This window comes from Lissotriton helveticus, chromosome 7 (genome assembly GCF_964261635.1).
Source record: "Lissotriton helveticus chromosome 7, aLisHel1.1, whole genome shotgun sequence".
Lineage (NCBI taxonomy): Eukaryota > Metazoa > Chordata > Amphibia > Caudata > Salamandridae > Lissotriton > Lissotriton helveticus.
This window is the reverse complement of record NC_136068.1, coordinates 1,476,563,013-1,476,583,488: the sequence shown is the minus strand read 5'-3', so window position 1 is coordinate 1,476,583,488 and position 20,476 is coordinate 1,476,563,013. Positions and strand designations below refer to the sequence as shown.

Sequence of the window (20,476 nt, the reverse complement as noted above, 5' to 3'; positions counted from 1 at the left end):
AAAGAGATTTTGGAATAAAAGAATGCGTTTCACTGCTCCTTGTAAAACTGAAGGGAGATAAAGGAGGGCCCAGAAGCAGCCTTGGCGAGAGATATAGGTGACAAATCAGTGGCCCACCCAAATGCATCGTTGGCCCACCGCAATAAAATTCCTGGAGCCGGGCCTGCCAAATGTTGTGGGAGACATTGATGGTACCCACATTGCCCTTGTTCCACCACAGGCAAGTGAACCCATCTAAAGGAAACGCAAACACTACCACTCCATTAACGTGCAAGTGGTATGCCAGGCGGATCAGATCATCTCACACGTGTGTGCAAAGTATCCGGGGTCGGCACATGACTGCTACATCTGGCCGAACAGCACCATCCCCCCGCTCACAACCCACACGATGACAGAGTTGAGGAAGAAGGCCTTGCCCAACTTCAACAGTACATCGTCAAATACTTCCGTTGAGTGGAAGTTAACAATGAGCGACCATGACTGTGTCTGTGTGCCTTGCTGTTGTCTCACGAACTTTGAGAATTGTTCATGAGATGTTGTACACATACTGAACTATGTGCAGGATTAGAGAACTTCGGTATGCAGTGACTGAGCACCCCTAAGCACTCTTAAGCCCAGGACACAATTGCTATACTGCCTCACTATCTCTCCTACTCACTCAGAGGCATTCATGCGCCTGTACACAAGTAGATATAATTTGAAGACAAGAAACGGTTTTAAATGTTAACTTTTTAGTACAGTGTCAAAGCATGCAACATATGTGACACAACAGGTTGAGGATGCATGAGTACCTAACCAGTGACCACAGTGACATATCCTTTCACATGAAGCAAGATGTTGCATTAATAATCCCTCTGGACATAGACCCCCAAGCATATTCACCCACCCCTTGCAGGAAGGAGTTGTATGGGATGTCCCTGGTATATGGGCTTTGTCAGCAGACCCCATTACTCAGCCTGTACAAGGTAAAATTTACATCAAATTTGCTGTGTCCCTCCCATCACTGGATGGATCATTCTCCAAGTGTGGGGCATCTAGCCTGCCTTCCCATGACATCTAAAGAGGATCCGTGTCCTCTGTCAGCTGTGAGACTTTGTTGAGTCGGGTGGCTAGGGTCAGACCAGACCAGAATGACAAGGGCCAATGTTCTCCGACCACAGACAGAATGTACAGACTGTACTCCTGGAACGCGCAGAGAACAAGCTCTGCGGACACTTCTCATCTGACAGACATATACTAAGGTACCTGCAAGGCACAAGTTCTTTAAAAAGAAGTGGGGGAACTGACCAAGTAAGACAAAATGCAAATGACCTCACAACGTCACAATGTAGCGCTATGAAAGAAGTAAAATAGTGTGACTAAAATGATTTGTGCAAATACTGGGACAGACTAACCCATCTGACAGTCTTACAGTTTCTACATTGATATACAGGGACAGAACAAGGCAAAAGCATGCCTCTCTTAGTTACCTGTGAAGAGAAGGCAAGCTGTGTGCCTATGTTTCCCTCAGTGGCATCTACAATTAAATGTAAGGTGAAAAGCGCCCCCCAGTCAGCTTATACTAACAAAAGGAGGCTGGATGGCCCCTTTACTTCGACCCAGCTGATGGTGAAAAAAGGCTCCCTCGCTGCCTGCACGTTGCTGCTGGGAATGGAAATTAGTCAACGTGCAGGGGCTGCTAACCGTGTCCTGGTGTCTGTAAAGTACACCAGGACAAGTTAAGCATATTTCTGTGGGGAACAACTCCTTGGCAGGGGGGACGGCGTCCACCCCTTTAAAAGAGGGGGGCGCCGTGTACCTGTGTGTACCCCCGACTCGAGCCCTGGGTACTTGCAAAACAACTACGCCATGTAATATTCGTGCGCCACAGCTGCAAAATGAAAGTCGGACTCATGCCAGATGACAATGTGCATGACGATCAGATGACAGCCTCAACTTGTTCAGGTCCGTGGTACCAAGCGAAACAGACTGCAGAGCTCAGCATAGTCACAGCCAATGCAGACAGGGCTAAAGTCAGAGAGATGGATGACAAATCTTGTCAGGAGGCGTGAAGAAAGGTAAACGAAAATTGAATTAGTCACCAACAGTTCCTGTTAAGTAGTTACGAATCCAAGAAAGCACAGGCAACTTCGAAGGCAATCAGTTCCAAAAGGTGATCCAAATCATCTTAAGCAAAAAGGACCGCCCTACAATCCAGTAGTATGAATGAACAAATGTGCTCCTCGCAGCACGAGGTTGAGAGGAGCATTCCATCGCAACCAGGGAGAGGTTCGAGGTAGGCATGAGCCATTGCGAAAACGCACACGCGCAGCTGTCAGCCTGTCTGACATATTGAAAGGCATCCCATTAAAGTGTCTCACCGAAGCAGTCATGCTCGTGGACCAACAAAGGACTCACCCACAGCTCATGATTCAGGGCAGCAAGGCATGTGTTTGAAAGGCAGACACCCATGGCCCACTTAAACATACATCTTCTGCAGGAAAAGACAGGTTGTGCGCATGTGAAATAGGCATAGCAGGACGTTAGCCTATAACTGCACAGCCAATGGGACACATTCAAAGAGAAGCTGCATGCGGTCGCGGGACAGTTGCAACTGACAGGGCTCGGCCTGGCCCACAGGACAGTCAGACATGGCGTGAAAGCACGCTAAAGTAATGATCTGCAACCGCTAAATGCAGAATGTAATTTTGAGGAATGACACCCGCTGGTACAACCGGAGAAGCAAGAAAGGAAAGGACAAGGCAGAGCCCACAAGTCAGAAAAAAAGTTTGCAACGGCCTTCAGTATCAGAGACAGAATCACGCGGGACAGTCAAGACAACTGGAATTCGAAGGTCTCCGGGATGATGTGGGAGCGACTACTTGTCTACACAGAGGCCCATTTTGCATGCACACTCATTGAAGTATTCTTTCGCTGTGGGAATGTGAGGCCACAAATGACTATCCACAACCACATACGTGAGAGTTAGGATTGCCATACAGGGAACACGTGGTGCAACAGTTCCTATATGCATGATGCCTGGTCTGTGCATGCAGCAGTTGTGCTGATACAGGAGAAGCTAAGTATGTTTGGAAAATAGATTAAGCTTGGGTATGTTGTCAGGGACTGGTGTTCATGTGGGTAAACATGCATAAATCGCAGATGTCACATGAAAAGCCCTGTACAACAGTACTTGAGAATGTGAATTCGACAATGTCACCATCGTCCACATGATAGGATGTGATGTGATGATGGCTCTTCTGGGCACACTGCTAAGGATTTCATTGTTCTGCGCTAAGTGAACTGTGACAACTTCCGTCATGTCCATGTTGATGTCATTAGGCGGGTGGGAGCACACTGCTTCACCTCCCAGTGTAGTCCATCCCTTAGCATCCTGGTAAATGCAGTTCAGTCATGATACTTACTTGTCATGGGACTGAAGTGTCTCACCTGACTTGGGCAGGGAGAGGTACAGAGACTCGAGTTGATTGTGGCAGCTTCCTCAGCAGACACCGATCTCAATGTATCTTACCTCTACTGATGTAGGATGATAACGCAACACACATGAGTCTAGAGAATCACAACACTGACCTGCACCGACCTTGGTGACACACGACAACAATGACAGAAGTAATCATTTAATCTGAACTGCATGTACCAGGATGCTAAGTGGTGAACTGTGTTGGGAGTTGTAGTTATGTGCTCCAGTCCCCCTACTGTCCATGTTGATAGTGTTGGACGGTGTTCTCTGGAAAGCATATTGTACAGTGTTGCCTAGTGGCGTGCTTTTGCGGTTATTCCATCATAGCTCTACGCACTGTTATTTCCTTGTGTCTATCCAGGTTCCTCCACTCTCTCGATGCATTTCCGTATTTACATCTTCGGATACATTGCGATGTGAGATAACAGGGTACTTACTGTGATGAAAATGCTCTGGACACCAAGGCAGACTGTTGCGAGCTGTGTTAATTATACAATGAGTGACAGGTGAGGGGTGAATTTGAAAGTGATTGTACACAGATGGTTAGGGTAGAACACACAATGGTAGAGTTCCAAAGTCCAACCGAACACTCCCATCCTGGTGGCAATGTGTGTTCTGATTCACAACGGTGGTGACATCAGCGGTTGCTCTGAGAACTGGTACGGCATGGTGCTGTGGCACGTGATCGTCCCGGGGTCTTTTTCGGACACCCCCTCTGCCGTTTGCCAGGGGGTAACCTGCTGCATGCTCAGAGGTGTCGCAGGATTCTCTGTGGTGTGACTCACCCCTCCCTGTGGCCCCTGGTGAGGTGGTGTGACTATCATCCGGCTGGCCAGGGGAGGGCGGGTAGCTATTAGAGCAGCAGGGATGTCCCTCAGAACACCCACAAGCTGGCCTATGTACTCAGCACATTGTCCAAAACGAATGTCCATGGATCTCTGCAGCAGGCGCTATTCTCACAGTACTTCAAGGACCTGGCCCATCTGTCCCTGGTTCTGCTGGTATGCACCAAGGACAGTTAGCACTGTCTCCACAGCCTCTGTCTCATTGTAATCCTATGACGGTCCCCCAATTGGCCCGGACCGGTTGCGTTGCCTTGCGCAGCCGCCGCACACCGTCCGTGTGCCTGGTGGTATTCGCAACTGCTGGCACAGGGACAGTGTTGGAGGCAGAGGTAGTGATGGTGGTGGTGGCTGCCACACAGATCGTTGCTGCAGGGGTCTGCTTTGGCGGTGCAGCTGTTGTGGGAGTTGTGGTGGTGGTGGGTTCATTGAGGGCCTCTGCATCCGAGGGTTCACCTTCCGGGGAGGGGGGGGGGGCTGGCTGGGCTCGTCCATGACACAGCCTCCTGCTGTTGCGAGCGGATCACCTGTTGGAGTGAGGTTATATTGTCAACATGTTCGGCACACAGCACACCTTTGATGTTCTTGTTTGGAACATTTATTTTGAGCTACCCGTCTTTTACCTTAGCATTACTAGGCATTCATGCCAGTTTGTCACCAGTCGCACATGATGTTGATGTATATACAGGGCTTTAAAGTGGAAGCTTTTTTAATGTTAGATGCACGCCATAGTTGCTGCTTCTTTATCATTTGCAACTGACAAACATTGACAAAGTCAGTAGTCCGTAATTGTAGTAGGTATCATGTTACTTCTTGTATCATATGTCTGGGTGCAATGGCAGTGATAGAAAAATGGAAATCAGGTAGATCAATATGCTAAGCACAGATTTATGGTTAGAATGTTTAGGCCACGGCCCTTTGAGAGACCCCCCCAGTTTTTTCATCCCACTTAAAGGCCAGGGTACCTACATTGCTCGTTAGCAATGTGATATGGCTAAAGGGCCAATTTCATATGGACAGATATTGTATTTCTGAGGAGATGTCCTCTGGTACGGATGTATGTCATTACATCGCATACTAATACCACGCATGCCATTACAACGCGGGTATTACTACGCAATGTCAATGACATCGCATTCCATTACATCGCATACTTTTACCACGAGTATGCCTTTACCACGCATGCCATTACAATGCAAAGGCATGCGTGGTAAAGCTATACTTGTGGTAAAAGTATGCAAGGTAAGTGACAACGCTACCCCTACACCTACACCTACACAACACACTACTCCCACCCCTACACTACCCCTAACCCAAAAACACTACCACACTACCCACACTACTCCCACCCCTACACTAGCCTAAACCCTAAAACACTACTACACTACCCACACTACTCCCACCCCTACACTACCCCAACCCAAAAACACTACCACACTACTACACTTCCCACACTACTCCCACCCCTACACTACCCTAACCCTAAAACACTACTACGCTACCCACACTACTCCCACCCCTACACTACCCTAAACCCTAAAACACTACTACGCTACCCACACTACTCCCACCCCTACACTACCCTAAACCCTACAACACTACTACGCTACCCACACTACTCCCACCCATACACTACCCTAAACCCTAAAACATTACTACGCTACCCACACTACTCCTACCCCTACACTACCCCAACCCAAAAACACTACCGCACTACTACACTACTCCCCCCTACACTACCCTAAACCCTAAAACACTACTATGCTACCCACACTACTCCCACCCCTACACTACCCTAAACCCTAAAACACTACTACGCTACCCACACTACTCCCCCCTACACTACCCCAACCCAAAAACACTACCACACTACTACACTACCCACACTTCTCCCACCCCTACACTACACTAAACCCTAAAACACTACGCTACCCACACTACTCCCACCCCTACACTACCCTAAACCCTAAAACACTACTACGCTTCCCACACTACTCCCACCCCTACACTACCCTAAACCCTAAAACACTACTACGCTACACACACTACTCCCCCCTACACTACCCCAACCCAAAAACACTACCACACTACTACACTACCCACACTTCTCCCACCCCTACACTACACTAAACCCTAAAACACTACGCTACCCACACTACTCCCACCCCTACACTACCCTAAACCCTAAAACACTACTACGCTACCCACACTACTCCCACCCCAACACTACCCTAAACCCTAAAACACTACTACGCTACCCACACTACTCCCACCTCTACACTACCCCAACTCAAAAACACTGCCACACTACTACACTACCCACACTACTCCCACCCCCTACACTACCCTAAACCCTAAAACACTACTACGCTTCCCACACTACTCCCACCCCTACACTATCCTAAACCCTAAAACACTACTACGCTAACCACACTACTCCCACCCCTACACTACCCCAACCCAAAAACCCTAAAACAGTACTACGTTACCCACACTACTCCCACCCCTACTACCCTAAACCCTAAAACACTGCTATGCTACCCACACTATTCCCACCCCGACACTACCCTAAACCCTACAACACTACTACGCTACCCACACTATTCCCACCCCTACACTACCCTAAGCCCTAAAACACTACTACGCTACCCACACTACTCCCACCCCTACACTACCCCAACCCAAAAACACTACCACACTACTACACTACTCCCACCCCTACACTACCCTAAACCCTAAAACATTACTATGCTACCCACACTACTCCCACCCCTACACTACCCTAAACCCTAAAACACTCCTACGCCACCCACACTACTCCCACCCCTACACTACCGCAACCTAAAAACACTACCACACTACTACACTACCCACACTACTTCCACCCCTACACTACCCTAAACCCTAAAACACTACGCTACCCACACTACTCTCACCCCTACACTACCCTAAACCCTAAAACACTACTACGCTACCCACACTACTCCCACCCCTACACTACCATAAACCCTAAAACACTACTACACTACCCACACTACTCCCACCCCCTACACTACCCTAAACCCTAAAACACTACTACGCTTCCCACACTACTCCCACCCCTACACTACCCTAAACCCTAAAACACTACTACGCTACCCACACTACTCCCACCCCTTCACTACCCCAACCCAAAAACCCTAAAACAATACTACGCTACCCACACTACTCCCACCCCTACACTACCCTAAACCCTAAAACACTACTACGCTACCCACATTACTCCCACCCCTACACTACCCTAAACCCTACAATACTACTACGCTACCCACACTACTTCCACCCCTACACTACCCTAAAACACTACTACGCTACCCACACTACTCCCACCCCTACACTACCCTAATGCACTACAATAAACAAACACTACAACACTACACTACCCTAAAACCTAAACCACTACACTACATAAACATTACACTACCCTTCCTAATACAATACACTAAACAAACACGACAACACCACAACACACACTAAAACGTTTTTTTTAAAACACTACATTTCAACTACCCAAACCCTACGAAAGTAACCCCAGGCCCCACCCCATGCACAAACCCCCTTACCTCTCTCCTCTCCAGCATCGCCGTCGGATCCTGCTTCCTCCTTCCTGCTTGCTTCACGTCGTTGTGAGGAAACAGCCTAAGTTTCCTCACAACGACGTGGATAGCCGCCCCCGCTGCCGCCGCCACCATTACACATTACATTGCATGCGTTGTAAAAGCACATGCGATGTAATGGTATGCGTGGTTTTACCGTTGTAACATCGCATGCATTGTAATGCATGGGATGTAAAAGCAACGCGTGGAAAAACCCGCGTTGTAATGGTTGTTCCCCTCTGGTACTAACTTGTTGCTCATCCAATTCAGTTAATGCTTGGACATTTGGGAATTTTCGATGTCTATCTGACTACTATGCAGCGGCTTCATGAAGGTTTCCAGAGTTGGCTACCAAGTGCGGGACATTTGGCTCCATGCTGTTTGTGAGGAGAAACAGAGGGCCTTGTGGGAGTTGTGGTCTTGCTGTCAGGTCTCAACAACCGCTTCCCAGTAAGATGACTAGCTACCTTTTGGGAGGCACTTTCGGCGGTGTTAACTGCCACATGGCTGTGGAGTGGGGAGGGTATGCCATGCTGTTTGGAAGGCAGGCCAGAGTGCATCAGCTGACCACCTACCTGTGAGGTGAAGTTGAGTAAGGAAATTCTGTACTTGTGATCCATTCATATTAAAAGCGTGCATTTAACATGAGTTTGATGTGGGCGGGCGATTGGAGCTCACTTGTTGTGCACAACAGTGCATTGTAGTGTGATGTGATCATTTTGTTGGTACTTACCAGCCTCCAGTCCCCCTCGATTCATGTGGGACTCTCAGTATGCATTATGGCAGACACCTTCTCCTCCCATTCAGTGGAGGTTAAAGGTGTAATGGGAGGCCCGCCACCAGATCTCTGTGCTGCGGCTTGATTCCTCTGGGCCCGACGCTTGAGCCAGGCCTTGGGGGTGGAGCTACCGCATTCTAATTTCACGCACAGTGTGTAGGGTGGTCACTACGGATTTGACTTTGCTGTGTTTCCTTGCCCACATCTGATTAGTGCGTGTAAGTGGGGGGTATTGGACCAGGTTCCCATACAAATGTGGTTCTAACCTTGATTATCTCGTCTGTCATCACTTTCAACTCTGAGTAGCTGAATTTATGTTTTTTCTTGGGGTGCATGGTAAAAGGTGGTGATGGAGAGATGTGATGTGTGTGAGGTGTTTGGGTGAGAGTGTTGTTGTGTGGAGATAGGTGTGTGAAGCTGTGCTGTGGTGTCCTGTCTCTGTCTCGACTCTGGTCTGTAAAGGATGTTGGTCCCGGAAGGGGTTGGTTTTCTACTGTGGTATGTGAGTGTGTCCACATGTTTGGTGTTCTCCAGATGTCTCTTTCATGCTGCGCATGTTTTTCCTTACCAGGGACAAGTTGGGGTTATCATTGTGGCGTGTGTGTTGTGATTGAGGGCAGCAGGGAGTACAGGCACACCTCAGGCATTGTTGTGCAGTTGGTTGCGTCCGCCATTCATATGGCCTACGTACGTGCGCGGCGGTCAGACGTAGTGCTTGGTCCGCAGCTCCGCATTCTCATCATAATTAGCCGTGCGGTCATACCGCGGCAGATGAGGCATTTCCAGGGCGCCGAACAGCTTTCCACTACCGCAGCGGTCGGATTTGCAGCTTATCTGACCGTGGTGGACGGTGTTTTGTGTCATCATTCTGATTTTTGCCCACATTGCACCGTGATTTGACCGACCGAAATGCCGCAAGTCAAGCGGGAGGTATTTTACGATACCATGTAGGACGAAAGGCTTTTCCATCCGGCATCGTAATCGGGCCCTATGTTCAGTCTTTGCACTGAGGTCAGAATGCATGGCATTATTGAACTTCAGTAACATATTCTCCCCAAGTGCGATGTCATGGTCATCCATTTCCACCTGAGAAGAGGCTCCTCTTCATTCCTTTTTAGCCCTCAAGGCTCAAAGAACTCCTCTTGAGCATTTTATTTCCTGGCTGACAGGATTATGATGCCTGTCCAAGATGGCTGTTACAGTGGTCAAGTGAATAACAGACATTCCAACAAAATAAATCTGAAAAAAGGAGCATCAGGAACCCAGGTCTGCTGCAAGACCCGGGCTCTCTAGGCCACTGTGCAAAGGAAGACACCAAGCAACACCAAGCTCTTGGAGCACTATCCACGGGCTAAAGAACTGAGGGAGCCGGCATTCACCCATGCCTCAGCTTCCTGGCATCACCTTTCGCCTCATCAGAACACCAAGGTGGAATAAAATGCTTACAGGCCCGGTAAACCAAAGAGACACTGAGGTAACAGACAGGTCATCTGCCTAGTCATCCCCTCCCGGTGCCCACTGCCTCCCCTCCACCAGAGAAGATGAGCAAAGAGAGAAATCAGTTTGCCACTTCTGGCCTCAATTGTAGAAGCTCTGCATCAGGTGGGAGAGAAAAAACAGTGCTGCGCTGTTCCTCATTTCCAGGACAGCATGCAATTCACTCTACCACTTATTGTGATCACCACACTGCCATCTTGAGCTCTGGCTGACTCTGCTCTTTAGAATGGATTTTTTTATACCAATGTTTATTGAAGTTTCAATAACACATTTTTATAGACTGCAATAACCAAGAAATACTGCACAACCCAACATACGATCAGTATCCAACTGAGTAAACAGAACATGCATGTTCCAACATTCTAAAAGTTTATTTTAATCCATTTAGCAAAGAGCTCTTTTTACGTGTGTGTAACTTATTCATGACATTTGTTAAACATATACACCAGAACACAGACCTAATTGTCAAGAGTTGGGTAGAGTACTGCCTATAATGTGGCTCCTCCTGCTTTTAGTAAGTAGGAGTACTCAGTTCACATCACCCACAACTTGCATATTTGGGAGACATCCTCATCCTTTATAAACGTATTTCTCTATAATAGCGCACCTGCACCCAGTCTCTTAGAGTCGGTTTTGTTTCAGAGTTCCACCTACAGCCAATGTAACATTTTGCAAGGATACATCATATCACAATGAACATGCAGGTACACTGAGGTCTGCTCTCTTCAACTAGTAGGCCTAGCAGTGTTGTCTGTCAAGTGTTTGGCCAGGGCCAAAAGTGTATCTGTGACCAGTATCTCTTAATTCCTAGACATAAGCAGATCACATGAAAAAAGAAGTCCTTTTCAATTAAGCTATGGGAATATGAAGGACGAGCTTCACGGCCCATCGTCTAAAGCTTTTCGGTGCATAGTAAGTTCTGTGGGTGCGGAGACAGAATATTGAGTGCAAAATATCGAGTTGCACAAATATCGAGTCATTAATATAGTGCGTCAGAAATATTGACAGCAAGAATATCATGGTCAAGAAAGTCAACTTAAGGTAAGTAATATCGAGTTTCAAAATATCAAAGTGTTTAATATCGTTTGCAAAAGTATAGTTGTTAAAAAAATCGTTTTTTATTATTGTTATGTATTTTAGTGCATATTCTATTTGTATGTGATGTATTTTTTTGTCTAAGAATTGTTTGCATTTGTAATATATGTGTTACATTTTGAATAGTTTTTTATTTTTTTTTATTTGAATCTTGCCCTTTTAGTTCCGTAGTGGGTTGTGGGTTTATAGGGGAATGGGGTGGGAAGATACTTAATTATATGAATTTTGCATTTTTAGTTCCGTAGCGGGTTGTAGGTATATAGGGGAATAGGGTGGGAAGTAATTTAATTATATTAAATGTATTGATTACATTTTATTTATTATTTGTTTAATTGAGATGATATAGTGTTAAATGTGTAAAGTAATTTATTATTAATTAATATTTGGTTAATAATTCATTTTAATTAAGCAATTGTCATTAATTATGGTAATTTTGCAATTCATTTTAGGTGTGTTTTGTGGTGTTTATCGGTGTAAAGGGTGGAAAGTAATTTATTTTTAATTTAGAATTAATAATTGGTTAATTCATTTAAATTCATTAATTGGTAATTAATCATAGTAATTGTGTAATTAATTTTAGGTGTGTGTTATGGTTTTTATAGGACTAAAGGGTGGGAAGTAAGTTGTGTTTAATTATATATAGTTGTTAATTCATGTTAATTATTTGATATTTATTTTGGGTTCATATTTTGTGTGTTGTTTTTACTTTTAGAGGGGTAAAGGGTGGGTATTAAATACATTTTAATTATTTAATTATTAGTTGTTAACAGTAATGTTTTTTTAATTTTAAAATATTTTTTAAATGTTTTATTATTTTATAGTTTAATTTAGGTGTGTGTTGTGGATATTATAGGGTTAAAGTGTGTGTAGTCAACTAATGTACATTAGGTTTTATTAATAATATTTTTAATCCATTATTAATTATGTTAATTATGTAAATAACTTTTATTAGAAATGTTGAAGTGTTTAGTTATTGGTGTGGCGTTATAGTATAGTCCAAAACAGTGTAATCAATGAAACATTGATGACATCCCTCAAGGCACTCAATCTGGTGTATTCCTCCATCGCCCTTCATCGGGGAGCATCTAAAGTAAAGACGATATAAATTGTAACCATCATGAAAAAAGTATCGGAAATGTCAACAAAAAAAAAAAAAACGTAAGGGATTCCTTAACCCGATATAGACACCAGAGTGATTCTTAGCGTGCTATGGTAAACTCAATGTGGCTGAACGGGTAAATGAGCAGTTTTTACATTTCCGATACTTTTTCCATGATGGTTACAATTCATATCGTCTTTACTTTAGATGCTCCCCGATGAAGGGCGATGGCCCGAAATGCATTGGAGCTGGATGCAATAGTATACACCTGTGAAGTTGGATTTTTGAATAACTTTATTTGCAATGGATATGAAATGAATACCATTTATTGAACTGAAAATAAACCTTGTGAAACATATTTACTTCTTCGTGAATATTTGGAGGAATACACCAGATTGAGTGCCTTGAGGGATGTCATCAATGTTTCATTGATTACACTGTTTTGGATTGTTAATCACTCGCCCCAGGATGATGGGCGACACCTAAAGCGCACCTACAAAATTGAAACTTTTTTTGTCTGAAAATAATTCAAACAGCTTGTGCACGGGCCAACTAATTCATTACTTGCGTTATAGTATAGGACATACAATAAATACGTTTATGTTTTAATTAATTTTTTTGTTTATAAATAGTTTCTAGTTTAAAAGAATTATTTTTTTGTAAATGTATTATTTTATTTAACATTTGTAGGTTTTTGTTATATGCAATCAGTTTCATAAGTGTTCTTTTTATATGCTTAATATTTCTGTTTGTTTATTAATTATATATATATATATATATATATATATATATATATATATTTTTCCCCCTAAGTGTTTGAGTGTGAATAGTGAAAAAACTCTCTGCTAGCCAACACTTTCCCTACTGTTGCATTCACTGGAGAGGGAATAGTAATTTTTTCCCCTTCGCTATCCAGCACTTTCCCTACTGTTGCACTCACTGGAGTTGGAATAGTTATTTTTACCCCTCCGCTATCCAGCACTTTCACTACAGTTGCACTCACTGGAGTTGGAATAGTAATTTTTAACTATCCGCTATCCTACACTTTCCCTACTGTTGCAATCACTAGAGTTGGAATAGTAATTTTTTTTATCTCTCTGCTATCCAACACTTTCCCTACAATTGCACTCTCTGGAGCAGGAACAGTAATTGTTACCCCTCCGCTATCCAACACTTTTCCCTACTGTTGCATTCAGTGGAGTGTGAATAGTAATTTTTACCCCTCCGCTATCCAGCACTTTCCCTACTGTTGCACTCACTGGAGTGGGAATAGTAATTTGTACCTCTCCGTACCGCTATCCAACACTTATTCTACTGGTGCACTCAGTGGACTGGTAATAGTAATTTTTACCCCTCCGCTATCCGCTATCCAACACTTTCCCTACTGTTGCTCTTACTGGAGTGGGAATAGTAATTTTTACCTCTCCGCTATCCAACAATTTCCCTATTGTTGCGCTCACTGGAGTGGGAATAGTAATTTTTACCCCTCCGCTATCCAACATTTTCCCTACTGTTGCGCTCACTGGAGTTGGAATAGTAATTTTTACCCCTCCGCTATCCAGCACTTTCCCTACTGTTGCACTCACTGGAGTGGGAATAGTAATGTTTACCTCCCCGCTATCCAACACTTATGCTACTGTTGCACTCAGTGAAGTGGGAATAGTAATTTTCACCCCCCCCCGCTATCTAACACTTATCCTACTGTTGCACTCAGTGGAGTGGGAATAGTAATTTTCACCCCTCCGCTATCCAGCACTTTCCCTACTGTTGCACTCAATGGAGTGGGAAGAGTAATTTTGACATCTCTGTTATCCAACACTTTCCCTACTGTTGCACTCACTGAAGTTAGAATAGTAAATTTAATTATTTTGCTATCCAACACTTTTTTGACTGTTGCACTGATTGTATTGGGCGATTTAGGTTGAAATATTTTTTCACAGTTTCATGTTTTAATGTATTCTTGATTTGTTTATATTTTAAATGATATATATATTTATATTTTGTTTTTATATATTTTCAAAGTGTTTAAGTAAATTAAAGATAATAGATGATTAATTATTTTACAGTAAATATATATATATGTATAAATTATTGTTTGTGTGTTTACTTTTTTAAATAAATGTATTTGTAATATTTAGTAAAAATGCATATTAAATGTAATTTATTTTGTTAAAATTAACATTTAATATATATAATTTAATTTATTTATATATTTAAATCAATTTTTTACATTTATATTTTTTACATCGATATTTTTGCTTTGATATTTTTGTACTTACCTGTGTAGGTATGAGAGTCGATATTTTTGTAGGCTATATATTTTTTCGATTTTTTTAACATCGATATTTTTAACATCAATATGCTAGTAGTGAACCAGTTCTGTGAAAGTAATTCAAGTGTATCAGGCGGATATCGCAAATGACCTTGATGCCATCCTTAGTTCGCGCCATTCTCCGTCGTCCAGTGTACCTATATCTTTCTGCCATCATTTCCCCAATATCTTTCTGCCATAATTTCCTCAGACCATCGAGTAGGTCCAATGTGTCCTTAATGAGAGAGCGGTAAAGTCTAAAAACGCGCCCTGCTTTGCATGTTAGTGTGAGCTTGGCCTCACGCGGGTTATATTTTAGGGCGGGCCACGTGTTTGACTGTATAGTATCAAAAAGGCTCCTGAGCTGCACAAATCTAAAGAAATGTGAAGTATGCAAGTCAAATCAGCCTCTAAGGTCTTCATAGGATTTCATTTATCTTCCTGCGTATACATTCTTCAATTGGGAGACCCACCCTGTTAAACATTGGGACATTTAGGAACTTGCCAGCCAGGTCCCTTCCCAAAGAGGGGTGATCTGTGTGGGTTTACAATATCAACTGATATGTTTTAGTGCCTTCTGCCAGGCTCATACTGTGGGTTTTGTGGCCTTTGGCAGGAAGGGTTGAATCCTGGAGTCGGGAAGCAGGATTGTAGCACCCACTCCCTTAACAGCTCCCACTTAGGTCTATATGTAGGATTATCTTCATCCCAAAACAGCCACTCATTAATGACTGATATGTGTGCTACCTTAGAATGTATTTTATACGGAATTCTGCAACAGGAAGTGATGATTCTGGCTCTAGGAAGGAGTATGCACAACATGGGCACAATGAAGTGTGAAATCTCTGCACCTGGATGTCATCAGCCTTTAGAAACATCCAAAGAGACAAATGGGGCAAGCCCTGCCTAGATGTTTCCCTTCAACAACTAAATCTGCCTACTCAACCTCTTTCCACGACCATTAGCCCAAATGGCAGTGCTCAAGAAGGACTAATCATCAATCTCCTACTAAAAGTAATCACAGAATTTCTAAAGGCAGTAATGTCGCCATCCTCATACTTCAGCGTCTAGGGTTGCACCCCCAGCCCAGGAAAGCAGGCAACATACTTCCACTGTTTTGGAAGGCTGCACCACAAACTTCATCTTGTGCCATGTGAAACCAGAGGCAATTTAATAGATTCCTCTGGTCTCAGCAATCTTACGCTCAAATCAGCGTTCTGCAACCATGCACGATTTACACAACATACACTCGACATACAAATGAGATGTCAATGGAAGGATCTGGGTGTCTAGCAGAAGTGGAACTTTACACGAGTGAGGCAAGTAGGAGTCACGCTCCTTCTTAAGCATATATACAGGCCTATCCAGTGATAAGATTATAAAAAGGGGCCTTTGTCCCCACTGTTTAATGACAACCCATGACATGGACAAAGTCCCACAACAGCTAAAGGGCAGGTTTGGTGCACTCCACCAGGTCTCATAATCTATTGCAGGACCTCAGAGTCAAAGAACTTGCATACACTTCAGTGAGCACATTGGATCAGCACGTGAGCTGGGCTGTAAATCAGAATAGCAAATATCGAATGCAGTAGAGTCATCCACAATTAGTAATTCCCAGTTACTAATAGTAATTCCGAATTAAGGGGGTCACTAAGATGGTGGACGGACTTTGTCCGTCCGCCATCCTGTCGTGGGTAGGGACCGTCCGCCATAAGGGCGGAGGTCTCGTGCCTCGAATTAGGACGCACACGCCACAGTGGCGGGTGCATCCCGCATTTTTAACATGTTGCATTTAACAAATGCATGTTGTGCATTTCAAAGTACAACATGACAGGCACCGCAAGGTGCCTGCCATGTTGTACTTTGAAACGCAGGGGTGTACCATAGGTACCCCCCATGTGCACCCCCCACTCCCTCCTCACTATGGGGGCCCACAACGGGCCCCCAAAGCAAAGACCGTATGCCTTTCCGTGGCGAAAGGCATTCCCCAAAGCACATCCTAATATGGCTGGCGGTGTCTGATAGACACCGCCACCATATTAGCCCTGTTCTGCCACGGACACAAGTAGACCGCGGCGGAAAAGCGGCAGACGGTCTTCCCGTCCGCCGCGGACCCCCCAGCCATCCTAATGTGGCGGGGGGTCATTTCTGTGAGGATGGCGGATGGATTGCCCCCGCCGGTGGCTACCGCCAGCCCGGCGGGGGCAATCCGTCCGCCATCCTAATCGACCCCAAGATTCCCTTCCCCCAAAAATACCACCCTGAGATATTTTTTAATCTTTTTCCACGCATTAGCTGTGGTATACCCATGCAGCTCTCCGAGCTGTGAATGCAGCTTTCAGCGCGATTAATGATTAACATTTATATCCTGAAGGATATATAGTCTATTTCAACGCATTATAGGGATACCCTCAGGATGGTGAAGAATGTATTTATTTAAGACTTAGCCTTCCAATAATTATTATAATAGGTTTGTTTTTACGTTTCAGGCATTATAGTAAAATTATTATTAGCAGTGTGCGAAGTAATGTTGATGGACCTGCAACTTTACAGAATTTTTGTATGCTTCAAAAGCTTTATATAGTTTTTTATTTTTAAGAGCAGCTTTAGCAGCCCTTAGCTGCCGTGCGTGAGAATACATTCCTGCTGTTATTCAAGGCAGAGAGATGATCACCATTGCTCTGTAGCTGCTACCGGTCCACTGAGCGAAGCCTCCACTCACTGGCAACGTCCCCTGCCTTTATTGAGAAGTCTTTGCAGTCCCCCGCCTTCGACCTTGCCATTCACAGCACTGTATATCACGCATCCTGCAGTGCCTTCTCACATCTTTTAAAGCTGGCTGAGCACGTGGAACATTACCGCTATTATTTCCTGTTGCAGGATGTCCCACCCCACAGGACATACTACAGCTGGGTATACTCAGCAGGAGTAGGTTAAACTACTCGCAAATTCAGGAAATTTCGTTAAGAGCAATATTTTGCAACGTTACGCAAATATGTGGGTAAAGTATAAAACTAACACCGCCCCCTACCTCCCTCCCCCCAATAATAATCATGCAGCTCCCATGATGGTAAATGCATTCTTTGTTTTTCTCAAGCACAGTGGTATTCAGCTAAAATCTGGTGATCTAAAGACCTAAGTAAAATCCACCTATATCCCCGATTACAACTGAGGAGCAATTTATGTGTGGAAGTCCCGTAATAGGCAGGAATCTCTGCACATAATTCCCCTGTTACAAGTTAAACCTCAAGTAACAGGGATTAATGTGCCGGACCGGATTTACCAGGCAGAATTCTACATTCCGAAGGAGTGATTGCAGCCATTTACCATCTGCTCTGAGTAGGTGGTATATGCCTGTGAGGGTCCAGTGAGAGGTGGGCAAGATGATGGTAGTGAAGAGAAGGGGAGAACATAGCTACATTACATGCTCCCCATTGTCTTGGTGGAGGGTCGGTTGGGGGCTGAAGGCTGGTGCGTGGTTCTCGGACCTTGAAAATCTCATTGCTGGAAAGCCAGGCAAGATTTATGTTCCACTCAACTTGTTGTTAGGCTTTGTGGTGAGGAAATCACTGAGCATAACTGGTTTTAGTTATACCAATGCATTTCTAAGGCTTTGGTTTTCCAAAGTATCAAGGATTCTGTAAGGTGGGGCAGGTAGGGAATGTTATGTGTTGTGAGGGAAGATGTTCTTGTGACAGCTTGGTAGAAGTACAGCAAGGAAGAAGAGGACATCTCACTGTACCTTGCAGGGAGGTCCCCAGATTGTGTTAAGCCATTGGGTATCAGAAAAGAACAATGTCAGCAAAGGAGCTTACCTGACACCCCGTGGGAAAGCAGGAGCCGCCAGGGGAGCTGGAAACGTTCCTGCCACAGCAGGATTCCCTCAGATCAACTGGGATCAGTATAAATGCTCACCTGCAAAGAATTCATAGAAAACATCCATTAGGTAAGACTGAGAGAAGATAGCCACTACTTAGCCTCATCTGACTATATCTCCTCTTCTCACTGTTGGGCTCGCTACATATATATATTTTTTAAATAAATTACCATTTGCCTCAAAGACTTAGCTACATTTTCACATGATCTAGCCGAGCTTTGAAGCAACCTAATCATAGGTTTTGAAATATGGTCTATGCACAAGAAGCGATGGTTAAACAGAATGATCTACAATCTTCGCATACTGAAAGATTTACAATGAAGTGCTGGATGGGGAGTTCGCCCAGAGCGAATGAGGAAGGCTATGAATGTTCTTATTTTATGGAACAATTCTTTTTATTTCAGTCAGGTTGAAGCAACAGTTACACAGCGTATGCAGGAAATACACAGCTGTGTGCCTGTGTACCCGGAGGCAGGCAGTGATTGATAACCTGAAGATATTGTTAGCTAGGCTGCCAAATAAGAGAAGAAGGAGGAAGGAAATAGATGGAAAAAGGAAATCGGGAGTGCAAAAGGGGAAACATGAAAGGGAAGAAGAACAGAGTGTACAAACCTAAAACCCCGGTCCCACTCCCTCCCACCCTCCTCTCCTCCGCACCCGCCGTTCGCAACCATTCCCACCTACATATCTCCCAATGCGCTTCACTCTATTGGCTGGGACTCCGATGTGCTTGCGGCTAGGGGGGTATTAAATGCAAGATCTGGAAGTATTTGGGACATGTCACTTCCCTAAATTCTGTTGTGAGCAGGAGTATAAAGGGAGCCCATAGTTCCACGTATGTCTCCTTTGTTATCCACTACCAACAATAATCGTTCCATTGCTAGGGTCGGCCACAACCTACGCAGCCATGAGATATGCTCTGGGACCTGCCCTGTTCCCCATAGTGCCAAGATAACCTGGTGTGCCCCGTTGAGTTCCAGGGTCATTTGACGGCCCCGCAAAGAGTGGAGCGGGAATGTTAGGGGGTTGGATGAACCGAGCAAAGTGTGTGCCGGGAAGCAATGGGATAGAGGTGTCAAATGAATAGTCAATGCCAGTTATTAGCTGGTCCCAAAACCATGCCAGTTTGGGGCAGTGCCACAAAAGTTGCAACAGGGAGCCCTTCTGCCCACACCCCCTCCAGCAGAGCTCCGACCTTTGTCCCACTGGTTAATTCGCGCTGGAGTGTAGTACCAGTATGATGCAACCTTGCAAGCTGCTTCAGACCACGCTATATTGTATGTGGTGTGGTGCGCTCTGTGAAATATGTCTGCCCATTCTTTGGGAGAGAGTGTTTGCCCCAGTTCTGCTTCCCATCTTGAATGACCCTTAGTCTTAACTGGAGCGCCTTCTCTCGTGAGCACAGCATATAGCTCTGAGATAAGGCATCTGTCGCCAACTTTACGGACCAGTCATTTCTCAAACGCGTTGAGCGGACGTGAGGCTGCTGCCTTATAGGTTGGGGAGGTCACCCAGTGTCTCAGCTGCAGGTAGGCGAACACATCAGCGGCCGGTCTAAGTTGCCCAAAAAGGATGATCCCCACAGGGTAGAAAAGGGACCCCACCCTTTTACAATCAAGCTCACGCCATCTGTTAAAAACGTCCGACCCACACCCAGGAGGAAAATCAGGATTGTCTACAATCGGGATAATCGGGGAGGGAAACATTGTTAGTTTCTTGCTCAGGCCTTCCCTGTCCCAGACTCTCATCGTCATCACTGTGACCCGCAACAAATTTAGTCCCCATGCTCTGGCTTTACGGGGAGCCAGATTTTCTGTCATATGTTGACTCCCGCTACTGTGGTCCATCAAGGGCCATTGCTTTTCAGAAAGGGGTCTGTTCC

At 44.8% G+C, this 20,476-nt stretch overlaps 1 protein-coding gene across 2 annotated transcripts in view; it reads right to left on the bottom strand.

The window, feature by feature from the left end:
• The window catches only part of CCDC106 (coiled-coil domain containing 106), a 205,709-nt gene that overhangs the window by 172,797 nt on the left and 12,436 nt on the right, over positions 1–20,476 (bottom strand). For both annotated transcript variants that reach the window (XM_078654871.1, XM_078654872.1), the window contains exon 2: positions 18,533–18,632. The gene's annotated coding sequence lies outside the window, so the exon portion shown is untranslated. The remainder of the gene's footprint in view (positions 1–18,532; positions 18,633–20,476) is intronic.